A 27,999-nucleotide genomic window follows, 5' to 3' on the forward strand; every position below is an offset into this window, starting at 1 on the left:
CAAGAAAAATAGGACATTGTGGTAAGTGTTCTGCAGAAAATTAAAACAGAATGCTATGATGGATGACTGCTTAGTGTGGTTGGGGTTAAACACCGCTCTGAGGAAGTGGCACTTAGATTGAGGTCTCAATGAGAAAGATCCAGCTAGACACTGATGTGGGAGAAGAACATTCGGGGCAAAAAGCATTACTTGTCAACATTTACTAAGTTGGGATAAGGTTGGTATGTTCCAGGAACCAAAAAGGTCAGTGGGAGCACAGTTTAATGAGAGGGAATGATTGCTTATGGAAGTAACCCCAAAGAAAAATATATGCACAGTGGTTTTCAGCTTGAGTTTTGTTTTCCTTTTTTTAAATAGTGTAAGATTGGAAGCACTGTCAGTTCCTTCATGGGAGGGAATGTAGTTTATTCAATAATAGAACTAATGCATAGGAGACCATTTGTAAATGTTTGTTGAACTAAATCTAAATTTCTGGCAAAAGGAAAATGACTAATTTGATTATATCAATTTGATGAACTTTTCCAAATGCATTAAAACTGTATTAGTTTTGGAATGTCCTCAAATGTAATTACAGAAACTCTAACTGGCTTCTAGAAACTTGAGTTTATTTTTCTCATAAGGCAAGAAGCTCAGAGGTAGGTGACTGCATGGGCTGTTGTGGGGGCTTGATGATCCCATGGCTGATGTCTCCGAAAAATTCTTAAACCTTTCTCTTATTTTCACAAAATGGCTTCCAAAGCTCTAAGTAGAATCCAGGTCAAGACAGGAAGAAGAGGGTGAAGAGGAAGAGGACAGCACGGGTCACGCTTTTGTCAGGAAAGTGACAAAGATGCTCCCTTCCCAGAGCACCCCTTGCTCCCCCAGTGGGTTTCTCCTTCGGTTTTATTGCCAGAACCTCAGTCAGATGAACCTATCACCCTGGTTGCTTAGAAGGCTGGGAAGCAGGGAACAGGTTTGTTTTGACTGGTTTAGATCAATCATGATTGATTGCTCAGCTGGGCATATCGCCAACTTCAAATAAAATTGAGTTTCTGTTGGTGAAATGAATGGGGAATGGAAATTAAGCAAGACCACTATGAAGATTGCTTGTCATTGTAGAAATGCTAATCATAGAGGAAATGAGAATAGCAGTGAAGAATAGTATCTACACTGTGATCACCTAAGTAAACGTAAATTACCAAATTTGGGAGTAGTGTTTATAAATGCACATGATCTGACTCATTCTCATAACAGCTCTATGAGGTAGATAATATTTGTGTTCCCTCTTTCAAGTGAGCAAAGATTTAGACTGTTGGTGAAAATCACACAGCTAATAAATAGCCCATCGAGGATTCAAATTAGGTTTTTGGATTCCAAATTCTGACTTTTTCTTTGTGTAGGATTTATATCCAGAATGATTTCTCATATAACCGTGTGTACAAGGCTATGAGAAAGAATATACAAGGGAATATGGATAAATGAAAACCGTTCATGTTTTAGGGTTTGGTTATAAGTGGAGATGAATGTGATATTTCTTTAAAAAAAAAAACCTTAAAAATTTTAATAACCTTATGACCATAAAATTTGGGGGGAAATTCATGAGCAAAGAATGTATGCTCTTTTTGCCAGACTTACACTTCTCTACTTTGCTTGATATTTTAATTTTTAGTCTTTTTTAAATTTATTTTTCTTGAGCTATAACTGTAGTATATATGCAGAAAGTAGCTGTACAGCTTAATGATTATTTTTATGTGTGTTAACCCATGTAGTATAATCCAGATCAAGGCACAGAACATGTCCCAGGGTCCTCGAAGGATCAATTTTTCTCCTTTCTGAGTGGTTTTCCTTCCACTAAGGTTAACCACTATTGTGACTTCTGTCATCATGGATAAGTTTCTGCCTACTAAATGTCAAATAAATAGAATCATAAAACATTAATCTTCAGTATCTGACTTCTGTCATTTAACGTTTTATCTGAGATTCATCCATGTGCTCATGTATATGAGCTTGTTCTTGATTGCTGTACAGTATTTTATTGTATGACCATATATCAATTCATTGTGTTGTGGATGGACATTTAGGCCATTTAAAATTTTTGGCTATTATGAACAAAACTATCAACATTCTTACACCAGTCTTTTATAGATCTAGCACTCCTTTCTGTTGAGTGCCTATCTGGGAGTGACCTCACAGGGTCACAGGGTATGTATGTTTGGTTTTGGTAGATAACTATCAAACATTTTCCACAGTTCCAATTTATGAGCTTACCAATAAGGTAAGAAAGTTCCATTGTTCCATATTCTTGCCAGTATTTTAACATCGTTGATTTTTCCATTTTAGTGAATTCAGTGGGTATATGGTAGTTCATTTTGATTTTATTTTGTGTTTTTGCTAATTAGGTGAGCATTTTTTTCATATCTTTATTGGTATCTCTTTTTTTTTAATTTTTTAACGTTTATTCGTTATTGAGAGATAGAGACTGAGCATAAGTAGGGGAGGGGCAGAGAGAGGGGGAGACACAGAATCTGAAGCAGGCTCCAGACCCCAAGCTGTCAGCACAGAGCCTGATGCAGGGCTCGAACCCACAAACCGTGAGATCACGACCTGAGCTGAAGTCAGACGCCTAACCAACTGAGCTACCCAGGCGCCCCCTCTCTCCTTTTTTGAAATATTGAAGTCTATTGTACATCTTTAAATTGGAGATTATGGTTTTTTTCTTTCAAGAATTCTTTGTTATAAATATATGCATATATGTATACCTGTTTATGTGTGTGATTGTTTACATACCTCTCACTAACTTTCTTGTATATTATATTGGCAATATCACTTGATTATTTTCTTTATACTATAGTTACACAACTACAGCCAAGTCAATCTTCTGTGCTCAATCGTCTTTGGCTAAAACTTGCTAACTCCTGCTACACATATCACATACCTCTCTATGTATTTCTATGGTGAAATATGCCTTTATTGTCTTAATCTTTTGTTGGCAAGCCATGTCCCTCAGCTTCTTCAAAGTTCAGATGAAATTTTGCCTCTTGGAGGTCCTTGTGTACTTATACTTGTGTATAAGTATCCATAATATACAGTGGGACTTTAATATTGATTTATTTTCTGTGTAAGGTTAATATGTTGTTTTTTATTGGTTCTAAGTTGGTGTGTGTGTGTCTTAGCATATAGTTGGCAATCAGTGAACATGAATTCTGTGTCCAGTCTACATATATTCTTACATTTATATTTTCTGGTTTGAATAATTTCAGGAACTGCTTCACTTGATTGTCCTCATTCTTTTTTTTTTTTTTTCCTCCTCATCTGCAGCTTCAACCTTCTCAGCATCTGAAAATTGGGAAATCAAAGTGAGGAATTTAGAAGTCAGTTTACTGTAAAGTGAGATTCCCCAGGAGTTTTTTTTTTTTTTATGTTCAATTTTGTAAACATTTTACAACTTTTGAAATAAAACCAAAGTGCATAAATAGAGTGAATATTTTGTAATCATAACCCAAGTCAAGAAATAAGCCAGTTCCAACATTCAGAGGCCCTCTGTGAGGCCCTCTTCCATCAGACTACCTTTTTTCCCTTCAGAGTATTTCCTATTACTCATGGTACCTAATCCCTGCGTGGGTGTGGGTTTTGTTGTTTGTTTTTGTTTTACCACATATGCAAGCATTCCGAAATAACCTAGGTTAGTTTTGCACATTTTTAACTTTACGTAGTATGAATGCTACTGTAAGAATTCTTTTGTGTCTTGTTTCTTTGGTTCAACACTGAAAGATGAATTCATGCTGTGTCTAATCAATTTATTTTTATTTTTGCACATATGCCATTGTATGAATGGAGTTGCATGAATTACAATGACTTCTCTCTCCGACTGCTGATGGATTTTTGGGCTGTCTGCACTTCAGGGCTATGGCAAACAATGGCGTTATCGACATTCTTAATTAGAAAGCTTGGTGAACATCTGTGTGCATTTCTCTAGAGTATATACCCCAAAGTGGAATTACTGGTCAATGGTATGTGTATCTTTGATGTTCATAGACAATATCAAACTGCTTTCTACCAAGAATTTGAAGACCATCACAATGAGGAGCTTTGAGCTTTGAACAATTTCTAGTCAAGGCTTGATTTTTAATTTTTTTGTTAGAGCCAGAGAGAGCGAATCCCAAGAATCTGACGTGGGGCTCAATCCCACCACCCTGGGCTGAAATCAAGAGTCAGATGCTAAACCGACTGTGCTAGGCACCCCCAAAGTTTGATTTTTTTTTTTAAAGCTAGTTCTGAAGGTAAAGAATCTGTTGCAGGGCAGAAGTTTATTATTTCACTTGCCCAGTGATAGCATATGTGATCTTTATGGAAGCATTAGGGAGGAAGCATGCATAGTGTTATAGGTACATAGGCTTTGGCTGTAAGAAAGAACTGGGAATTCAAACTTCTGCTGAATTGACTTTTCAAGTTCAGTTTCATTACCTGGAAAACGTGTTAACACAGTTACAGAGATGTAATAGGGAATAAATGAGGTATGGGATATAAAGTGCCTAGCAAAGTGCCTAACAAAGCACATTGTAGCTTCTTAAATATTGTTCTCACTGTTCAAAGAGGAAAGTGTCAACCTATCTTAACCCTCTGTTAAGGTCAACCCTCTGTTGACCCTCTGTTTCCTGAAATGTATGGGTGAGACTTTAAGGTGTGTCTACGTTCAGGGTCACTTCTACATTGCCAAAATTTTTGGGTTCTCAGTCACTTTTTTTCAGAAAAAGTAACTTATAATTTTGTGGTGTGAATAGTATGTCAAAATTTCTGCAGGGTAAACTGTCTCTGGTAGACTCAAGGGCTCCCTTAAGGAAGAAGAAGGTTAAACATTGAGGAAAAAGGACAGTGTTTGTGTTAGACCTTGTGTATGAACATGTGTGCCAGCATAGACCTACCTCTACTTCCACAGTCCAGGAAAATTCCAACTTTATCAGATGACCATATGTGTGTAAGTATAGGTGTTTATAACACGCTTTTCTGTGCTTATCTTGGAGGATGTGTGCTTGAGGGAAATGATACAAAGAGTTTAAAGATAAACATTGCTCATATCCAGCAAGTTTTGGGTCCTTTCCTAGAGATGAGTAATCTGGGGTTTTGGGGAAACTTACATTTATATATTAAAATAATCCATGATAAGTTATGGAGCAGCATGCAATTTTGTGTGGATTTTTAAGATAATGTTTTAGGAAATTCTATATCTGTAGTGGGCTTCTTTGGCCTGTGTCCTACCTCTTCTGGAGATACAGATGAACTTTTCTCTTCCTTAGATAAGAAAAGGTTGGAAATTAATATTAATCTATGGAATCTTCTCCTGTGCTCTTAGATCCCCTGCCATTCTTCTGTGGCTTTATTTCCATGGGCCCTGGCAAGATGGTATCTTTTCTCCCCTTGGTGCGGATGAGGCTGGGGCTGGGATGAGAGGTGAGGCAGTGAGGCTGGTGGAACTTGTTATCTCCTTTGCATGTCTGCAGAAAATACCACCCTCACTTCTGCAAAACCAGAGGTAATTATAATACCCCGCAGTAAAATCTACACGTTCTTAAAAGCAAAGTCACAAGAAATCAGTGGATCTAGATTCATAAATTTAAAATTACTAAGGTCCTTTTTTTCTTTGCCTATCTTATGTATAGATAGTTTAAACTTCCTTTTCTAGTCTGAAACCATCTGCAAACATCCTAAGAGCTTAAATTTTGGATCCTGTATTCTACAAGTTAAGATGTAAATGAGGGGCTTGGTCTGGTTCTATGATCCCTATAGCTTCTTCCATTTCTCAGATTCCAGGATTACACTTTGAGTTTCTCTCTAGTTAAGTATTTAGTGTGACAAGGGGAAATTGAGTTTAACATAAAGTTGGCTTGCTACAAAGACTTGGGTAATTAAGAAATCTTCATTATCTTGGCAAGACCTTTTGAGCTAGCTATATTTTGACTTAATTGTGGTAATAATAACAAAGTCAGTGAACTTGCCACCTTTCCATTAAGTGCCTCCAAATGCTTTTTTCAGATGTACAGTGGCTCTAAGAGGGTTATATATAATGTGGTCTTTGTATGATGAGCCTTATCATTTGATTAGATCACATAATTTCTTAGTTAAAGGTGAAAACTGGGTATGGAAACATTGGCTGTTAATGTATACCATTATGAAAGCCTTTACAATACAGTTGTTAACTTTCTCATAATGAGGTAGGTACTTGATGTTTTGGCATGTTTGCTATTATCTCTTGCTAGAGGTCAGGTATCAATGGTCTTTCACTCTCCTAGGTGTTCAGGCATATGTGAAGTGCTTTAAAACAATTACATGCAGTAAAATTCACTCTTCATGGTATATTCATTTGATAAATAAGGTTGTGTATCTACCACCACAGTCCTCACACAGAGCCATTCCATTACCCAAAAATTCTCTCGTATTTTTCTTTGTAGTTGACTCCTTTCCCTTGCTCCAACCTTTGCCCCAACTTTTGCCAGCCAGATCTGTTATCTGTGGGGTGCCTGGGTGACTCATTCGGTCAGGTGTCTGACTTCGGCTCGGGTCATGAGCCGGTGAGTTCGAGCCCCGCGTTGGGCTCTGTGCTGACAGCTGAGCCTGGAGCCTGCTTGGGATTCTTTGTCTCCCTCTTCCTCTGATCCTCCCTGTCCCTCACCTGCTTGTGTTCTGTGAGATTTATTTTTAATATTTTTTTAAAATTTATTTGTGTCTATGGTTTTGCCTGCTCAGAATATCATATAATAAAATCATACATTATCTAGTCTTAAGTCTTTTTTGTCCTAGCAAGATACATTTGAGGTTCATCAATGTGTGTAAATCAATAATCATTATTTTTCATTGTTGAGTGATATTTCATCGTGTGGCTGCAATGTACCTTGTTTATCCATTCACAAATAACCTCCGTTATTTCTAGTTTTTGGCAATTGTGAATGAAGCTGCTATAAAAATATTTGCATATATATATTTGTGTGAACATAAATGTTCGTATTTCTTGGGCAAATACAAGTGAGTTTGCAGCATAGCACAGTAAGTACATGTTTAATTATAATAAACTGTCAGACTCTTTTCCAAACTGACTGAACCATTTTGGATTTCTCACTAATGTTTGAGGATTCCATTTGCTCCACATCCTCACCAGCACTTTGTTTTGTCCATTTTTAAAAAATATTTTAGCCATTCTAATAGGGGTATGTGGCATTGCCATTGTATTTTTAATGATAATTTTCATCTTTTCATGTGTTTGTTTGCCATATATAGATCTTTGGTGAGGTGTCTGTTCAGAACTTATGTCCACTTTTAAATTACACTGTTTTCTTGAATTTTGACGATTCTTTATGGGTTTTGTTTGTAAGTTTTGTCAGATATTTGACTTGGAAATATTTTCTCCTAATTTGTGGTTTGTATTTTCCTCTCAATAGTATCTTTCATAAGGCTAAGGTTTTACATTTCGATGTTCAGTTTATCGTGATTTTCCTTTTGTGGGCCACACTTATGGTGTCATTATTACAAACTCTTTACACCATCTAAAGTCTCAAAGATCTTCTGTGTCCTAAAATTTTTATAGTTTTGCATTTTAGATCTATTTTTTGTATAAAAAGATGTAAGTTGTGATTCATTTTTATTCTTGCATATGGATATCCAGTTGTTCCAGCATCATAGCTGAAAAGACTATCCTTTCTCCATTAAATTGCCTTGGCAGTTTTGTCAGAAATTGGTTGTATATTCTGTCCTGTTGATCTATGTGGCAATCCTTTCACTGGTACTATACGGTCTTAATTTCTGTGGCTTTATATTAAGTCTTGAAATTAGGTAATATAAATCTTCTGGCTCTGCTCTTTCAGAACTTGATTATTTGAGTGCCTTTGATTTCTCTTATAAATTTAAAAATATGATTGTTAATACCAACAATAGGACTGTGGGGTTTTGACTGGGATTGTGTTGAGATTTATAGATTAAGATTGGAGGGAATGGACAGGTACATTGACTCTTTCAGTCCATGAATATGGTATTTCTTTAGATCATTTTTTATTTCTTTCATCAGTGTTTTATACTTTGCAACACATGCTGCACACATTTTATTAGATTTACACCTATGTATTTTTTGGTGTGTATTGTGTTTGGTTCTAATTTTGATTTTCAATTTATTGGTAATACATAGAAATATTTTTTTGTAGATTGACGTTGAATCCTGAAGCCTTGGAAACTCAAATATTTTTAGAAGTTCATTTGTAGATTTTTTTGGATTTTCTATATAGACAATCATATTATCTGCAAACAGGAAGTCATTTCTTTTTTTTTAATCTGTATACTTTTTTTTTTTTTTTTTAACACCTCCATGCAGTGGTTAGGTTACTCAGCACACTAATATTGAATAGGAGTGGTGAAAGCCTATATCCATACTTCTGATTTTAGGAGGAAAACATTTAATCTTTCACCATTAAGTATGATGTTATCTATAGTGTTCTTTGTAGATGATTTTTATCAAGATAAGGAAGATACGGTACATTCATAGTTGTGGAGAGGTTTTTTTTCTTTTAATCATTAATGGATATGAATTTTCTCAACTATTTTCTGCACCTATTGAAATTATTTTGGTTTTTCTTCTTTTAGTGTGCTAATGATGAATGACCTTGATCTTTTGAATGTTGAAACAACCTTATATTTCTGGGATAAACCCAAAGTGGTCATGATCAATTCTATTTAGTACTTGATTTGATTTGCTAATATTTTAACTCTATTTTCATGGATTTTTGAATTCATGTACTGCATTACTTTTTGTAATGTCTTTGGGTTTGATATCAAGGTAATCCTGGCACATAAAATGACTTGTGGTTGTATTCTCTTTTAGTTTATGAAAATAACTGCAAACTATGTAATTCTTTAAATCTTTTGTAGAATTGGCCAGTGAATCCTTCTGGGACTGACTTTGTTGTTGTTGTTGTTGTTGTTGTTGTTGTTGTTAGATTTTAAACCAGAATTTCAATTTCTTGTGTAACTATAGGACTATAGTTCAGTTAACTAATTTTCTTGAATGAATTTTGGTAGTTTGTGCCTTTCAAGAAATTTGGACTATTTTATTTGTTGTTGAATTTATGGGTTTAATGTTTGTATTACTTAATTTTAATGTTTGTGTTGTCTGTAGTGATATAATGCTTTCATTCCTGATCATGGAAAATTGTATCTTCACCTTTTTCCTTGGTCAGTCTTCATGATTTCAACATTTTATTAATCTTTCCAAATTTTCTGTTATTTTTAAAAAATAATGAAAAAAATTGTTTATTTTGAGAGAGAGAGAGAGAGAGAGAGAGTGTGTGTGTGAGTGAGCAGGGGAAGGGCAGAGACAGAGGGGGAGACAATCTGAAGCAGGCTCCAGGCTCTGAGTTGTCAGCACAGAGTTCAACACGGGGCTCGAACTCACGAGCCATGAGATCATGACCTGAGCCAAAGTTGGACACTCAACCAACTGAGCTGCCCAGGATCCCCAGTTTTATTTTTAATTTTAGTTCCATTTATTTTTGCTCTTGAGAAAACGAGTATTATTTATCCAGATATATACCATGGCTGTTGCTTTTCCTTCATTCCTAAAGTTCCAGGTTTCTCTCTGATACCATTTTTCTTCCACCTGAAGAACTTCTTACTGCATTTGCTTTAGAACAAATTTGCTAGTGGTAGATTTTTCTTCATCTGGAACTTCATACCTTTTCCCTTCATCTGAAAATGTCTTTATTTTGTCTTCATTTTAAAGGATGTTTTCCCTAGATACAGAATTCTAGGTTGACAGTTCTTTTCTTTCAACACTTTAAAGATGTTCTTCCACTGCCTTCTGGCTTTACAAGTTTCTGATAAGAAATCTATACTTAGATCACTTTTCTCTTTTTATTTAAGATGTCAGCTTTCTCTGATACATTCAAGATTTTTTCTTGAGAGATAATCAGAGTGCAGAATTTTAGGGGCACTCAGAGTGTGGTGCATGTGCAGTATTGGCACTTGGACATCCTGAGAGCCAGTTCTCTCTCAAAATTTCTCTACTTAGGTGCCTATATTGCTTCACTGTAGTCCCAGCTCTGTTTGAGCACCAACCTCCCCCTTCCTGGGATCTGTTATCTTAGTTTATTCTGACAGAAAAATTCATTTCAGCTCCTTGAACTGTCTCCTAGTTCTACACAATTAGGGCTGCTCTTGGCCCTTAGTGTGATAAGGCAAGAGGAAAATTAGGTAAGTTTAAGCAGGGATATAACTCCTTACACTTTCTCAACCACTTTTCCCATTTCCTCTGGCTATTTTGCTCTTAGTGGTTTAGGTACCCACACAATTCCCATTGGTGGTGCTCTGTGACTTAGGCTGGCTTTGAGGCACTTCCAGGAGAGCAGGAAAAGAGAACCAAAACACTGGGCATTACCTTGAATATTCTCCAGCTTGCAGGAGACCTTTTTCTCAGTCTATAGCCAGCAAAAGGATATTTCTTTTGGAGTTTCAGCTGTCTAAGCCCACTGTGCATTTCCACGCCTTGCTGCCATGGGGTCAAAGAAGGGGGAAAAAAGGGGAACAAAACAGGGAACGTGACACAGAACTGGTTGTTCAAGTTTTCTGATATTGTTTATTTTTCAAAATTCTCAGGTGCTTGCTTTTTGTATCCGTGCAGTGCGTATAGTTGTAAACAGTGGGAGAGAGGCTGTGTGGTGAGCATTTTCCATTCTGGCATGCACAGATACTTCTAAGGTAATTTTAAAAGGTGGAAAAACATATCTTAAATATGGGTAAACTCTTGGTAGACACTGGAAATGTCAGCTGTATTTTTTGAATCATTGGTCAGGGTACATGTTTTGAGACTTTTAAATAGATCTCTGGGAGCAAACTATTTGCAATTGGGTTTGTGTTGAAAAAATCTAGGAAGTATGTTTACCATGTCTTTTTGATATTAAGTCTGGGTTAAGTGTCTCTTCTCCATTTTCATAGCACTGTAGTTTACTTCCTTCTTGGTTCTTATTATACTGAATTGAAATTGCCCATTTCCTTATCTTTCTCTTTCATTTAACCATCCAATTCTTGAGAAAAGGAAATAGGTCTTGTTCTTCACATTCTTGGCATCTAATAATAAGGGCTGGCAATTGTCAGGCACTAAATAAATATTTCTGGAATAAATGGATTAACCAAACTACGAAAGGTTCATTCACATCTTTTCTGCAAATAGGTACCTACATATAAAGGATCCTGTCACCCAGACATATACTTTTTACCTAGATGTTGTGAAGTCAATGTTTCTTTTGAGATTTAAATTCTGAGCTAAGTCTGATACTTTCCTACACATTTTTGCAGGTTCTCAGGGGCTTACATTCTCAAGGTCATCTTTTCATGTTGGTATTTCAATTCAATTATAATTGACCTTCTATGACTGTTCTTTCTGTGTAGGGAATCAAACATGAAGTTTAGCTTTTCTTTGTTCCCCCAATCATTTATGTGAGGCATTTGTGTATGTGTGGATGTGGATCTGCATGTGTACATGCGTATGCAGTCTTTGAGAATGTCGAGGATGATGGAGGGTTATCACCTTTCAGACAAAAACTTAAAACTGAATATTAGATGATATTAAGAGTCTGCCTGTGATATTCCTATGCGACCTGCCCCGCCATTCAGTTTCCTTCACGTTATTGTACAGAATAATTTCTTTTCAATTTTCTACTGAGTTTGCATATCCAAAGGTCCATTAATGTGCTCTGCTAAAATAAAGAGTAATTTAAAATAAAAGAGTAATCTAAACCCTTTAGAACAGAAGAACTTGTAGACACTTCAAAATTTCAGTTTCTTACTCCGTTGTCTTTATAAGCATACATGAAATTTATTTTTCAAAAGGTATGATTCAAGCCATACTGTCTACCCTACTTCCTCACTTCTGTCACAAAATACAGAAGCAGCTAAAGTCAGCTTTGAGTTTCAAATGACAGTTCATCTATCCTGCTATGTATCTCAACACACATACATGTTCATTTCCCAAAACCAGAAGAAAGCGTACCTCTTTAGGAAAAGTATCACTGCCTGTTTGCAAGAGCATGAGATTTGGACTCAGAAGATCTATGCTTGAATCCTGGCAGTATAGCTTCTTCTATGCATTAATTTGAGATAAGTCAAAACTATGGAATACTCATTTCTTTTTCCCACATAAAGATACTTACATATAAATCCCATAGAATAACTACAGCATGGTTATTCGTATTGCTATAGGAATTAAATAATATACCCAAAGGTGTTTTGTAAAGTGTTATTAATGCTACAAATCTTAGCTCTTTATTATTATTATTATGTGTCTTAGTTTTAACAGATTATTTCATGGGGGGTGGTTATTTACTTTCCAACACTGAAGCCAAAGTCTTCTTCCACTCTCAATCAATTTTGAAGCAGATGTTTTATAATGGAAGTAGCTCAAAGTCAAACATTAGCTAAGGGGAGCTTTTTCATACACAGAGGTTGCCCCATACTGTAAGGGCATCTTTTTATGTCTTCTCATCCTATCTCACTGTCCTTGTTTTATCTCAACATAGGGGTCACAGGATTTCTATGAGTTAATGAAGAGGTTTAGAGGTGGGGAGAAGGAAACAATACAAGTGGAGAGAGCCCTATAACTTACTGGCCTCTATATATTTCTATATCCAGGAAATTTGATCTGGACTGGGCAAAGAATTTGTCATTCCCTTAAAACAAGTTAGTTCAGTGTGGATATGTTTAGCAGCTTCCCTCATGTCTTTGTGCCCATTAGTCCAATGACCAAATCCCCTTGAATGACAATTCTTGGTTCTTTCCAACTGCAGCTAGGTTTTATCAAGTAACCTAGATATTAAATTCAAAATTTATCTCCAGGAATGTCTGGAGTGCAGGTAAATTGTAAAAGAGCCTCTTTTTGGGGGAGCTGTAGCTATCCTTTATGAACCATAGAGCTTCTATTAGTCCTGTCATATCTCCTATGGGGTTAGCACTAAGTCTTTTGTTATTTCTTTGGTTTTTATATGAATTTGATTAAATGAAAAGGGAGGAAACATTTCTGGAAAATTATTTGTAGTGACAAGCTTCTAAGAAGCATAGAAATGTGGCCAAATGCTTTGACTTTAATAAATTTGTTTGAAGTTTAGTGGTCATCTTTGAAGTAAGTCCATTCACTGTGATTAATGTTGACACTAAAGTCCCTGGGTTTGAAAGGCTAGCTTGCATCATCTCTCATTCCTTAAAACAATTTCTTTTTAAAAAAATTAAAGGAAGTTTCACAACAAAATTAAAGGGAGTTTAACCAATGAAATATAAATCACTTAATATGACATTATCCTAATCTAATCATGGGTTTCCTTGGTTTTCAGATGCCCTTTCAACTCCATGATGTGCTATATTGTTTCGTAGTTAATGATTGAATTAATAATCTTTTAACATTATGTCATTAACACTTCTTATAGTATATCGTTGTTCATCATTATCTCTTAATAGCTGCTTAATAACATGTGGGCTATTACCAAATTTCATTATTCCATTACATTAATGTGTTATTATTTACATGGACATTTAAATTGCTTTCAAATGTTTGCTGAGATATTAATGCATTATCTTTATGGATATAACTTCTATTTCCTTAAGTTTTTTTTTTTTTTTTTTTTAAGTAATCTGTACAACTAACATGGGACTCAAACTCAAAACTCCCGATCAAGAGTCTTATGCTCTACCAAGTGAGCCAGCTGGGTGTCCCTGTTCTATTCCTTTAAAATACATTTCTTTTAGTAGATTCAAGAGATTGTTATATAACCTTCCAGTACAACCAGTACAGATGGGAATATTAAGGTCAACACAATATTGACATTTCTTAGTGTGAATATTTAAAACTTTTGAATAGCTTGGATAATATACATAAATTGAGAAACTGAACATGTGAAAAAATCATATAAAAGTGTCTTCTATTTTTCTATTTTCTGGAAGATGATGTATAATCTTGAAATCATGTGTTTCTTGCATGTTTGGTGAAAATCTTGTGCGTTATTACCTGAGTGTGGTCTTTTGTGTGAAGACTTTGAGAATAGTTAGGGAACTAGTCTACTTTGCACTCTTCTGGTAAATTGTTACATTCTAGACAAATAATTTTTATTTCATCCAAGTTTTCAACATGTTTTTTTCATAATGTTCTTAGCATTTAAAAAATCTTGAATGTAACTGTAGTCATGCCTCCTTTTAAATTACATTTTAATTTGTTCCTTCTGTCTCTCTTCCTGCATTAATCTTCCAGGGAATTATTGGGATGCCTGGGTGGCCTAGCTGGTTGAGCGTCTGAACCTTGATTTTGGCTCAGGTCATGATCCCAGGATCGTGAGATTGAGCCCCGCATCAGGCTCCACACTGAGCATGGAGCCTGGTTAAGATTCTCTCTCTTTTTCCTCCTCTGTCCCTCTCCCCAACTTGTGTGTACTCTCTCTCTAAAATAAAATGAAAAAAAAAATCTTCCAGAGAATTATCAAGATTATCTCTTTAAAAAGAGTTAAGTTTGTCTTTGGTAATGCTTCTGATGACTTTGTTTTCATTTAGTTTTCTTCTTTTAACTTGATTACTGTTTTCTAATTTTATTACCCTTTACTCACTAATTTCAGCCTTTTCCTTTCCTAATATAAAGCTACATTTTCTTTCTAAATACCACTTTGGCCATATTCCCCAGGCTTTTGATAAATAATTTGCCAAGTATTTTTAACATTTCCATAATGATTTCCTTTTCAACTTTTCAGTTATTTAACAGAGGTATTTTAAAATTTCCAATATGTGGAAGGTCTTTTTTTTATTCTTCTTCTTATTGATTGCTAATTCAATTGCACTGGGGTAGGAAAGCATAATCTGTGTGATACCAATTCTTTGAAATCTTTTGAGACTTAGGGCCAGTATTCATAAATGCTAATTTTTTTAAATGTTCCTAGTATGCATTGAAATAATATATACTTAAAAATTGATAGGTGCTGATTTATATATGTACATTAGCCAATCATGTTATTTGTATTCAAATTTTCAGTATCTTTGTTTTTTTTTCCTACACTTGACATGCCAGTAATGAGAGATATGTTGAAATACTCCACAACAAGGAGATGGTTTTTTCATTTTGTTTCTGTAATCTTACTGTTTTTGCTGGTATTTTGAGGCATTTTTATTAGGATGGTACAACTTTAGAACTGTTATACTCTCTAGGAGAGTTGACATTTTATCAATGTTAGTGACGAAGTGATAAAGGTTTACTCTTAATATTTTTGATCTTGATATCTCTATGCAAATTAACTTTTAAAGTGTTTTTTCTGGTATATATTTTGTCCTTTTTATGTCTTCTTTTTGAAATGAAAAAATATCTAATCTGACAATCTGTCTTTTAACTGACCATTTAGGTACATTGTAATTATTGATATATTAGAACTTCTTAAATCTGTATGTATTGGTTTTAGCTATTCCTTATGCTTTTTTTTGTTCTGAGTAGAGGCTTTCAAGATTCCTTCCAGTTGTAACATTCTATATTGTACAGTAGGTAAAATTAAGTGACAAGTAGCGTCATTCAAGCTATACACTTAATTGCAGCCAGTGTGAGTGAGAGCAGTCAGGATGGCTTCACTGGAGCTCATCCTGAAGGATGGATTCTATTTGAGTAAGCAGAAAGATAAAGATTGACAGTAGGAAGCAGGATGGAGGTACACACTGTAAAAGAAGTTGATAGAGGCCAGGGAACAAAGACGTCATGATCACAAGAAAAAGACCTAGAGCTTAGAAGGAAGGTAAAGTGGAGAGAAAGGAAAAAGGAGCTGGAAGATGATTATAACACTGAGCATAAATGCTACAAATATGTGTAGGTACTTACTCTAGAGATTAGAGAAGCAACTTTAACTCTTGCAGTGGGCTCTCCATCGTCTCAGAGTGGTAATGTAAAAGAATCCTACATCTTGCATCATTTTCATGTAGGAAAAGCAGGTTGGAAGTGAATTGTTCCTGGTAGCCTTGGGTGCAGGGAAACTGTCATTTTTAACTACCGAAATCCTGTTTCCACAAGAACAGTGAGACATATCAGCGGAAGTAGCATCCAAGATGTCAGAACATGCTAGGGACCCCACATGCTGTATGTGGACTTCTAATGGAAAGATGAGCTTTTATGAAATGTTTATTAGAAAGCTCAGAAAGTAAACTTGACTTCCCAGTACCATTTGTAGTGTTTGTAAGTATAAGGGTAAAGGCTATCTTACACTGAAACTGTTCATAATTTTGAAAGAGGGGAGTAGAAAATATTGGTCAAGAAATCCCATTATAAGAGAGCAAGGTTTGCATGCCCTCATTTACATTCCAGCCTGGGAAATGGCCTTTCATGGGATGATAAGAGAAAGGCAGAAGCTTATTCATGACCCTTCTATTAAAACCAAATTTATGAGTGAAAAAGAAATAATGACTGAAAATTTACAAGAATTATGAGGCAAGAATTGAGCAATGTGTTCTGAGCTTTTGCTCTTGCTATCATTAATAAATCTAAGCTGCCCAATTGCTACTCTTATCCCAGGGAGCTGAATGATGATAAGGTATCTCTCCTACATTAGCAATCTGAATGCAGTAACAAAATGTCACTTTGTTGAAGATTAGATGTCAGAGGCGGGTCAAAACAGCAAATGGCCGAATTCAAATCCACACATCTGCAAATTCCTACTCCTAGCACAGTTTCCTTCCGTTGGCACTATTAGGGCTGAGTTTTGTGTGACCTTCCTCAGGCTGCCTATGGAGTTTTGTCATCAGTGTATCAAAAGGTCACAGTACAGGGAAAGTTGAACAATTTCTGTGATGCTCCACTGGCAAAACTCTTTTTCATAAAGCCATTATAATTAAAGTATGCTGCTGGAACAGAGGTAGATTGATTGGTGAACAGGCTAGATGACCCAGACCCTCAAATATGTAAAAACTTAGTGTACAGTTAAATCCTTGTCTCCTGTCACGCACAAAAAGAGAGGGAGGCAGGGTGTTATATTTTAATGTAATGAATATGCAAATATTGTAAGAAACTGTCAGTAATTACTCCAGTCTAGAGATGAGGGAAGTAAAGTTTGTAGGATAAATGCAAGCAGTATAGAATGCTTTAACAGCATGGCTCTGGAGTCAGTAACCTGTAGTCTAATTTAGCTAGCAGCTTACTTACTGTCTTTCTCACTTGGGCAAGTTGCCTAATTTTTCCAAATTTATAATTATGCAATCTGTAAAATGGGAATGGCAATTAAACCTCTCTTGGGCAAGTTACATGTTTCCTCATCTCAAATAGTAGTGATGTAATAAAGACTTTCACAGTATGTAGTTATTGGAATAATAATTATAAAACCTACCTTGTTACCAGGAGAAAATGTGACCATGGAAAAACCTAGTATCTGTCTCACAACCACATCGTTACTTATCTAATACTGTTAATTCATACATTGGAACAAAGAAGGGAAAGATTGGTCTATATAAAATACAAAAATATAATACGCAAAAACTTAAAGGGAAACATCAAACAAAATATTTTTGAAAAATAGGTCTAATATATAAACTTTCTATAGATCTGAAAACTTGGGGTGGGGTATAATTTCTAGGAGGTCTGTTGGCAATAAATTCTCTTAGCTTCCTTCCCCCCCCCCAAAAAAAAAAACCATCTATACTTTACCTGTACTTTTAAGAAACAGTTTTTACTGGATACAGAACTCCTGGTTGAGGATTTTATTCTTGCAGACCCTAAATCTATAACTCTGTTATTTTCTGGTCATCAATGTTTCTGATAGAATACCAACTGTCACTTTTTCATTATTCCCCTGTGTGTAATGGAATTTTTTTTCTCCTGGGGTTGATTTTAGGATCTTTATCTTTGTTTTCTAGAAGTTCAACTCTGATCAACATAGGTGTGATTTCTTTGTATTTATCCTGGTTAGGTTACACTAATATTTCTGGATTTGTGAGTTGCCATTTCTGATCAAATTTAGAGTAAGTTGGCCAGTTGCATGAATTTAGAGTGCTTGATATTGTTTCACATGTAACTGAGCTTTTGTTAGTGTTTTTTTCCCCCCCAATCTTTTTTCTCCCTATGCTTCAGTTGCATAATTTTCATTGAGCTGAGTTCAAGGTCACGGATCTTTTGTTGTATGTAATCTTCTGTTAATCTCATCCAATGACTTTTTAAATTTTTTTGATTTCAGATATTCTATTTAGTATCAATTTATTTTTTACAATGTTCAAATCTCTTAAGAAATTCTCAATATCTTCACTTATCTCTCTTTTCCTGTGAACTGTTCAACGTTTTAATCTTACTTATTTTAAAGTTCTGTCTGACACATGAAAAAATGCTCAATATCACTCATCAGGGAAATACAAGTCAAAACCACAATGAGCTACCACTCACACCTGTCAGAATGGCTAACATTAACAACGTAGGCAACAACAGATGTTGGTGAGGATGCAGAGAAAGAGGATCTCTTTTGCACAGCTGGTGGGAATGCAAACTGGTGCAGCCACTCTGGAAAACAGTATGGAGGTTCCTCAAAAAATTAAAAATAGAACTACCCTATGACCCAGCAATTGCACTACTAGGTTATCCAGGGGATACAGGTGTGCTGTTTTGAGAGGGTACATGCACCCCAAAGTTTATAGCAGCGCTATCGACAATAGCCAAAGTATGGAAGGAGCCCAAATGTTCATCTATGGATGAATGGATAAAGAAGATGTGGTGTTTATATATACAATGGAGTATTACTCGGCAATCAAAAAGAATGAAATCTTGCCATTTGCAACCACGTGGATGGAACTAGAATATATTATGCTAAGTGAAATTAGTCAGAGAAAGACAAATATGTGACTTCACTCATATGAGGACTTTAAGATGCAAAACAGATGAACATAAGGGAAGGGAAGCAATAATATAAAAACAGGGAAAGGGACAAAATGTAAGAGAGTCTTAAATATGGAGAACAAATGGTTGCTGGAGGGGTTGTAGGAGGGGGATGGACTAAATGGGTAAAGGGCATTAAGGAATCTACTCCTGAAATCATTGTTCCACCATATGCTAACTAACTTGGATGTAAATTAAACAATAAATAAATTTAAAAAGTCCTGTCTGAAAATAACTACCTGGTTTACTTCTGAGTACATTTCTTTAGACTATTGGTTACATGTTACTGTTCCCCCCACACACATATGTTAATTTTTTATTGAATAGTGGATATTTTGAGTGATACCAGACTGGATTCTTTTATTTTCTACTGGAGAGTGTGAAGTTTTGTTTGTGGAAGCAGTTAAATTACTGATGGATCACCTTGAACCTGTGAAGTCTTGGCTTTGTGATTTGCAAGACCAGATCTATTTCTTTCTTACTCTATTTTAGTCCTGGAATGTGTCTTTACTTCTGAAGTGGAGGGGGCTCTTTCTGGATGCTCAGCACTTCCCAACTAAAGTCATTGTACTCCATGTTAATAGAGCCTATTCTGTTGCCTTCTGCATTCCTCTCCTCCAAATCTATAATACTTGGGATGCCTGGATGGCTCAGTCAGTTAAGCATGTGACTCTTGATTTTGGCTCAGGTCATATCATCATGATTTGTGAGTTTAAGCACCACATCTGGTACCAGAAATTTGACCTAAGGCGGAAGGAATCAACCAGCTCAAAGCCCACAGTCTCAGCATAATTTCTTCTATGTATTGGCACACAGCACTGAGATTGTGCTTGTATCTTCATTTCTTTCAAATCATTTTATTGTAAACCATGCAAGACAAGGAGCTAATCTTTGACCTTAGTTGTCCTCCTAGGAACCAGATTCTTGCTTCTGAATCTTTATTTAGTGGTTGTAGCCGTGCTATTCTTAGGTGGAACATCTTAATTCTGTATACTTGTTTGGATTGAAGGGTTTTGTCTGCCTTGGGTTCTTTCTTGCTCTGTGCTATCCACTCTTGGGCAAGCTTGTTCATGATAACTTTTGACCTGGAATGAGATAATAGAATCTACTAAAGAAGGTTGGTGAGCCAGACCAAACATCCTATGTTAATCTACTTCTGAGTTCTTTGAACAAATATTTATTGAACTTCTGTATGTCAGGATCTCAGAAAATGGAGATGAGTTCCATTGAGAAATCCTGATGTGTAGTACAAATTACTTACACTAAGAGTAAAAAAACTGGTTGTTAAAACTTGATTGGGGGAAAAGCATATCTGTGTGTGTGTGTGTGTGTGTGTGTATACACATAGTGTTTATCATGATTGAACAATGGGAACTTCAGCAAAATAGTTTGCATTGGCTTGATGCTCAACATTTAATTTGCTTTACCCGTGAAACTGAAAGACCTTCCTCCCCAGGCTGCTGCAGAGAAACTTTCTGAAGTCAGCTTATGAGCCCAGTGCTGGGAAATGGCATTTAGCATAGCTGGCATGTTCCTGAGGCAATGGTTACCTACGGAGAGCAGTGGTGGAGGCAAATTGCTTCTCAATTTTATGCGACGCTGACTTGTCAACCCAGAGGATGCATTTCATTATCTGTGACTTTGCTGGGGATTAGTTTGGACAGCTCATTGAGGCAGATCTGCCTATCAAAGCAACACTGAGAGATTTATTTATTTAAATATATTTTCCTATTGTAAAGAAAATTAAAAGCAAAAAGTGAAAACAAAAACTTTAAGAATTACAAAAAAAAAAAAAAAAACCGGAGAAAATGGAATCTAACCAAGTTTTTGGAGCAGTCCAGTTTTCCAGATATAACCATCTATTGCAAGTGGTCATTCGTTTGTCCTGGGAAGGGATTCCAGGGTTAGAAAGTAATGAGTTGCTCTGTTCTTTCCTTCCATTTCCCCCTTGAGATGGCCACAAAGAAAAGGTATTTTTGTGATCCCATTCCGTCATTTCAATATGCCAGAGTTTCTGAATTCCATACTAGTCTAGTCTCATTCTCTTGGGATTCAAATATTTGAGCAGCAGAGCCTGAACCTCACAGCACCCTCCTTTATCATTAATCCAGGAATTCAGGAACAAATGCATTTCTGTCCACCCATGCACAGAAGAGGCTCTGGAAACTACTACAGAGAAGTTTTGAGAAGATACTAAACAGTAGTGGTTTTCAACATTTTCTTAGCTCTGGGATCCTTTGGCAGAATTAAAGTTTACAAAAGCATGGTGGAAATGGGTGGAAACTTAATGTCTCACTTGTGTCACTCCAATCTGGCCCTTCAAGTAGCTCTTTGAACCAATGCCTTAAAGCTATTTGAGTATGTTTAAGGTAACTCATGCTTATTATGGAAAATTTGGCAGGTTCAAAAAAAATCACCTCACTCAGTAACTACCTTTTAACATGTCATGTATATATACTTGTGTATATGTATGTATGTTTTAAAAATTTTGAAAATGTGGATTATGTTAACTTCATATCCCACCTTTTATTTGAAATTTTATTTTTTATCAGTTTCAGGAGTAGAGTTTAGTGATTATCACTTACATATAATACCCAGTGCTCACCACAAGTGCCTTCCTTAATACCTGTCACTCATTTAGCTCATCGCCCCCCTCCCTCCAGCAACCCTCAGTTTGTTCTCTATAATTAAGAGTCTTTTATGGTTTGCCTGCCTTCTTTGAAATTTTAATACAAATAACATATGTTCTTTGAAAACACTCCACTTAGGGGCGCCTGGGTGGATCAGTCAGTTGAGCGTCTGACTTTGGCTTAGGTCATGATCTCGCTGTTGAGAAGTTTGAGCCCCGTGTCGGGCTCTGTGCTGACAGCTCAGAGCCTGGAGCCTGCTTCGGATTTTGTCTTCCTCTCTCTCTGCCCCTCCTTTGCTCATGCTCTTTCTCTGTCTCAAAAATAAATAATTTTTTTTTAATGTTTAAGAAATCACTCCACTTAATGTTATAATACGTGGATCTGCCCTTTGCCTGTTGTATAGACAGACGTTTCTCCAATTTTGTCTATTGTAAACAACAATGATCCATGTCTGTGTCCTAAAGACAAATCACAGATGTAAAAATATCTGTGGTGTCACTAAAAATATCTTATGAAAAAGAGTAAACCAAGACTCATATATCTGTATATCCAGTGGTTCCATGGAAGGACCTGAATGGGAAACTATGCCCTTGATTGGATTTAGGCTTGATTTATAATGGAAACAAGCATGAGATAGTTGAATAGGAAGGAAGTGTCCTTGCTTCTCTGCTTGCTTCTTAGCTTCTTCCTTGCTTTTTCACAGGGAGTGTAATTAGTAAATCTAATTGCTTAGATAGAGCAGGATTAGCAAACATTTTTGGTAAAGGCCAGAATGTAAATACTTTAGGCTTTGTAGACCATGGGGTTTGTGGCAACTCTTCAACTCTATTGTAAAGGGAGAACAGACACAGACAATCTGTAAGTGAATGGGTATAGCAGTGTTCAAATCTTTATTCACAAAAAAAGATGATGGGCTGAATTTGGCCTATAAGCTGTAGTTTGCTGACCCATGACTTTGAGCCCAAGATAATGATTGGATGAGGTTTACTGGTGGGTAGGGTCACTGTGCACATAAGGACAGACTGCTCAATCTGGCCACCATTTCTCTAGGCCTTAAAACTAGTAAACTGATAAGGACCAGTTAGGAGGTCCATAATCCATACCATACCTTACCATAATCCTTTTTCTTTCCCCACCTGAATATTGGTCAGTGCTCTGGCCCAGAGGGTGGTTCAGTTGGATACCAGCTTGCATGTGAGAAGCAGATGACCTTTCATAGGCCTTGAGACTAAGCTGTGTGTTATAACCTAATATTATCAAAATTTCTTTTTAAGGAATGTAGGGTAAGGCTCTGCTGAAAATAAAGAGGGATTTTATTAATTTTATGCTGTAATATCTTTTGAGTTCCTTTGGAACTCTTGTTGGTAAGAGGGTAATAGGGCATGAATTCTGGGGTTGTTTAGTTAGATACCATCAAACTCATCCCATAGTTTTTATGGAAGCAGTACCTTTTCTGCATGCACTGTTAGCATGACATTTCAGCACAATGGGCTATATTTTCTTCCCTGGCTAAAACTAAAAAAAGTCACTCGAGTGTCTGCTACATGTGACTGTTGTTCAGAGAACAGCATTTAGAGATGGCAGGAGGCCAGATGGACTAATCTGATTGCAAGTGGAGCAGGGGCTTCTGGCCTGTCTCGTGGGATCTTCCGTGAGGACACTCTAATGAAAAATAGATTAGATTTTTACCAAGTGGAGCTTCAGGTGTCAAATGCCTAAATTGTACCATTTCCCTTCCTCATTACAATTACTGTCATAAGAATTGATTCACATCGTGCTTTTTTCTTTTTTGGGTGGGTGTGGGGGGAGTCCTCATTGCAGTTTTACCAGGGGGTAAAAATAAGACCTGGGAGTGCATTATCTGCACTGCCCTGGAAACCACTGGTCCCTGTAATTGTGAGGTATATTTTCTTTCTCAAGCAATCTGTATGTGGAGGTACTTTATGAAAACTCATGTTCTCTGTGGGGAAAGCATGTCCTGGGATGTAGAAGAGAACTTGCTCAAAGGAGGCGAAAGTAGAGTCAGCAGATACTGGTGGCATAATTTATATATATAACATATATAATATATATTGTATATATAACATATATACAATATATATTATATATATAACATATATATGTATGTTATACATACAATATACATTATAATATGTATATTATATATACATATATAATGTATATATGTTATATATACAATATATATTATATGTTATATATATAACATAATATATATATAATATATATATAACATATATACCTATATATAAATATATATGTAATATATAATATGTATTATATATATAAATGATAGGTTGTGCTAGAAAAGCCATTTATAAGGAAATACAAGTAACAACTAAAAATAACAACCAAGGAAGCAAAAAGCAAGTGATGAATGGATTCTGTAGCTAACTTTTTAATATCAAGGTATTTGAAGAATGCTGCTTCCAAGGGAATATTTAAAAAAAAATAAGAATACTGGGAAGGGAGTAGAGACTTTCTAGAATTTTTTTTTTCCAGCATGCAGAAATGACTGGGGCCCTAAAGCTCAGTAATGATAAAAATGTGGGCTTGCTTTCTGGTCTCTAACTCCAAGACCACTGCTTTTCTTTTCACTCACAAATTTTTCTTTAGGAGCAAATCGTTTTGTACTCATTTTTCATATAGACATGAACTTGGTTTGCATTGCTTTTCCTTCAGTAGGGGTGGGTCAACATTTTATTGGGTATATTCTGAAGAGTGCTCATCTTAAGAGATGATTCATGAGGGGGGAAAATTTCCTAATTAAATAAGTTTGGGAGAAGTAGTAGCTCACTATATCCCTCTCTTGGATGGTTTCCTCACATGTTGGTGTAGTGAAGAGCCTGGGAAAAGTCACAGGAAAGGGGCTCTTTGACTTTATTTACGCTGAGTGTCTGAAACATACTTTGTCCTGGTGCCCTTTGGGTGTTAATTAGACATCACTGAACATAATTTGGAAAACTGATTTGGATGTGCCATTAACAGGTGCTCCACTTGATTAAGGGTGCTAGTTGTAGCCCTGATTAAAATTTGCTGTTCCAGAAAGAAGAGCTAGTAATATTTACTGAGATTCCACACTATGACCTGTAATTCTCTTTATCTTCTAACTGTTGTTTCTTTTTGTCCTCCCTCTCATACCATCCTGTAGATATTCTTTTCTTTAGTTAATACGAGAAACCTGAGATTCTGAGAGACAAAGTGGTGTTTCCAAAGTATGTAATAAATTAGTTGTGTAAAAGAAGTAACCAGCTTAGGTTGTTTTTCTGCATATACTAGGCTCTTTGAACTAGACCATGGAAGGCAAGCAGGTAACTATTTCCTGGTACAGAGAGAATTATCTTGGTTTGCCTGGTACCCTGGAATGCAGAGTACTAAAATCAGGAGAATCTCAGGCAAACTGAGATGAGCTGGTCACCTTATATTTCTTCCTTTTACCGTCATAATAAACATAGATAAGCCATCGTAGGACTCTCTTCTGCTGAAACTGCATATTGGCTCAGAATCTGCCCTGACACCACGGTCCAGGCAGCCACTACCGATCAAAGTGTGTGTGTGGGTGTGTGGGAGGAGGGTGAAGGGGAGGTTATCTCATCTCTAACCTATATTATGCTGGCTCATATGAAATCTTTTGCATGCCAAATACCCTGAGTGCTAGGAGAGGGCTCCCTGCAGAGACTCTGGCTGTGTATTTCAGACTCTGAGCTATATCCACCATGTCAGGCGAACACGATAACTGCCATGCTATGGAAACAATCCACCATGGAATGAACTGACATTTAGTGATTTTTTCACTTCCCTTCAGGCTGATAGCTTTCATTTGTGACCCAAATCCATTCTTCCCAATTCCCCAACCCATTAAATCTAGGCTAGTCTTGTTCTTGTATTTTGTTTTAGCCTCAGCTCTCAGTTCTCAGAACATGCCTAGAATAAGTGAGTTAATATCAAAGAAAGTGATTCTACCAACTTAAAAACAGAATCAATTTATTGAAGCTTCTCTGTAAAGTCGAAATGTTTTCCCCTTTATCAACAGAACATTTTAATTATATCATAGATCAAAGTAAATACTAAAATGTGTAGGACTTAGACTAAACAAGGAAGTCCATCAAATGTGTTTCTAATTACCATAGAGCATTTTCTGATATCCTGAATTAAAAATCAGCCCTAATCCTCCAATCCTATACAACTTGTAAGCTTCTTTATGTATATGTTCAATTTTAGAACACAAATCGTAAATGTACAGCTTGGTGCATTTAGTAAGTGAACATACTCTTGTAATCATTACCCAGATGAAGAGAGTATTATCAGCACCTTGGAAATACTTTTTATGCTGTGTCTCAGCCACTCCTCCTTCCAACATCTACCACTCTCCTGACTTTAATTCCTGTAGAATATGTTTACCTGTTTTTGAGCTTTATATAAATGGCATCTTTTGCATCTGGATTCTTTCATTTACTGTTAGACTTGTCATAAGCATTTAAGTTGCTGTATATAATAGTAGTTCATTCTTTCTCATCACTACATCATATCTGTTACTGTGCCACAGTGCATTTATGCAGGCCACTGTTGTTAGGCATTTGAGTTCTGGTTTTTGGCTAGTATAGTGTTGCAACGAACATTCTCATACGTGTATTTTTGGTGAACACACACACACATACACATTTCTATTGGATGTGTACTTAAGAGTGGAATTGCTGAGTTATGATAGTGTGTCCATATATTTAGCATTAGTAGATAATAGCAAACAATTCTCCAAAGCAGCTGTATTAAGTTATACCCCTGGCAGCAATTATGATAGTTCCAAGCAGTCCACAGCTTCATCAACAGCTAAGATCTATTCTAACAAAGAAAATATTTATCTTCATGCATAGCAGAATCTTTGTGGAAGTGGATCTCCTCATTGCTGCCCCTTGCCTTCCTGCCTACCTCCTTTTCAGAAGATTCTAAATTAAATCCTCCCTTTTCTCAGTCTGCATACTCTTTCCTGCTCTTTGTTAGAAAAATTCATTAGAAATGTGATGTACTACTCCCCAGGAGTATGTGCATTTGTGCGGAGGACTAGGGGTAATGGTAACATAAGAAAAATGAAAGTCCATAGTTTCTGTTAGGGTTCACACTTAGTGTTGAGCATTCTTTGGGTTTGGACAAATGCATAATGATGTGTATCCACAATTATAGTATCCTACAGAGTAGTTTCACTGTCCTAAAAACCCACTATATTTTGTCAGTTCATCCTTCCCTTTTCCCAAGCTCTGGCAACTACTGATCCATTTTAGTCTCTCCATAGTTTTGTCTTCTCTAGAGTATCTTATAGAGTCATAAATGTAGCCTTTTCAGATTGGCTGGTTTTATTTAGTAATGTACATTTAAGTTTCCTCCATGTCTTTTCATTTCTTGATAGCTTATTTCCTTCTAATGTTGAATAATAATCCATTGTCTGGATGTTCCACAGTTTATCCATTCACTTACTGAAGGACATATTGGTCGTATCCAAGTTTTGCAAATTATGAATAAAGCTTTTATAAACATCTGTGTACAGGTTTTTGTGTGGACTTAAGTTTTCAACTTTTTAAATACCAAGGAGCACAGCTGCTAGATAGTGTGGTTAAGAGTGTCTGCAGACTTTTGATTGTCCTATCCATGGCCTGCTGTACTCAATTATGTTACCTTCCTGGCACCCCATCTCTATATCAGATATTTCTGCTCTGATAGTCTTCAAATCCTTTAAACTCAGTAAATCTAAACTCAACAGATGAAATCATCATCTGCAATCCTACTCCTGTACTGACAAACTAGCTCCACTTTCGAATTCTCTTGTTTCTAGTTAACCTTCATTCTTCCATGGCTATATGACTTTGCAATGCCTTTCACCTTCCTACTTCCTCTCCCTTTCCCTCCATCCATGATTTGTAACCAAGTTCTTTAAGTTTCTTCACTCTAAGATCCACTTTGTTAGAGCCCTTCCTGCCCTGTCCCCGCCCCCTCCACTCTCTGGTTTAGTTCCTCATTTTTGCTTAAACTATTACAATAGCCACTCCCTTGTTTATAAGCTTCCACTCCCCCCCCCCCCCACTAATCCAATTCATTTTGTAAACTCCTGTTTGCTAAATAATTCTTCATAAGTAATACTTGGATTATGCTATTCTTCTAGAAAATTATCAGTTGTTTCCTAGTCTCACCTAGTGGTGATTAAAGGCTAAACTCCTTATCTGGTCAATCAAGACCTGTATTCCAGCTTCCATCTGCCTTCCTAGACTGATTTCCCTCTCTGTCCTGATATGCTTTGTGACTTCTTGCCTTTGTGCTTTGCTCAGATTGTTCCCTTACCTCGGAATATTCTCACCCTTTATATTTCTCACTGTGGAAATCTTACTTATTCCTCAAAACCAGATGAATGAACATGTTTCCTAATTGTGCACTTGCCATTCCGTGTGCAGATTGTCTCATTCAACTAACCTACAATTTAATGGAGGCTCTTCCAAA

The sequence above is a fragment of the Acinonyx jubatus genome, chromosome E1 (genome assembly GCF_027475565.1).
Source record: "Acinonyx jubatus isolate Ajub_Pintada_27869175 chromosome E1, VMU_Ajub_asm_v1.0, whole genome shotgun sequence".
NCBI classification, from domain to species: Eukaryota; Metazoa; Chordata; class Mammalia; order Carnivora; family Felidae; genus Acinonyx; species Acinonyx jubatus.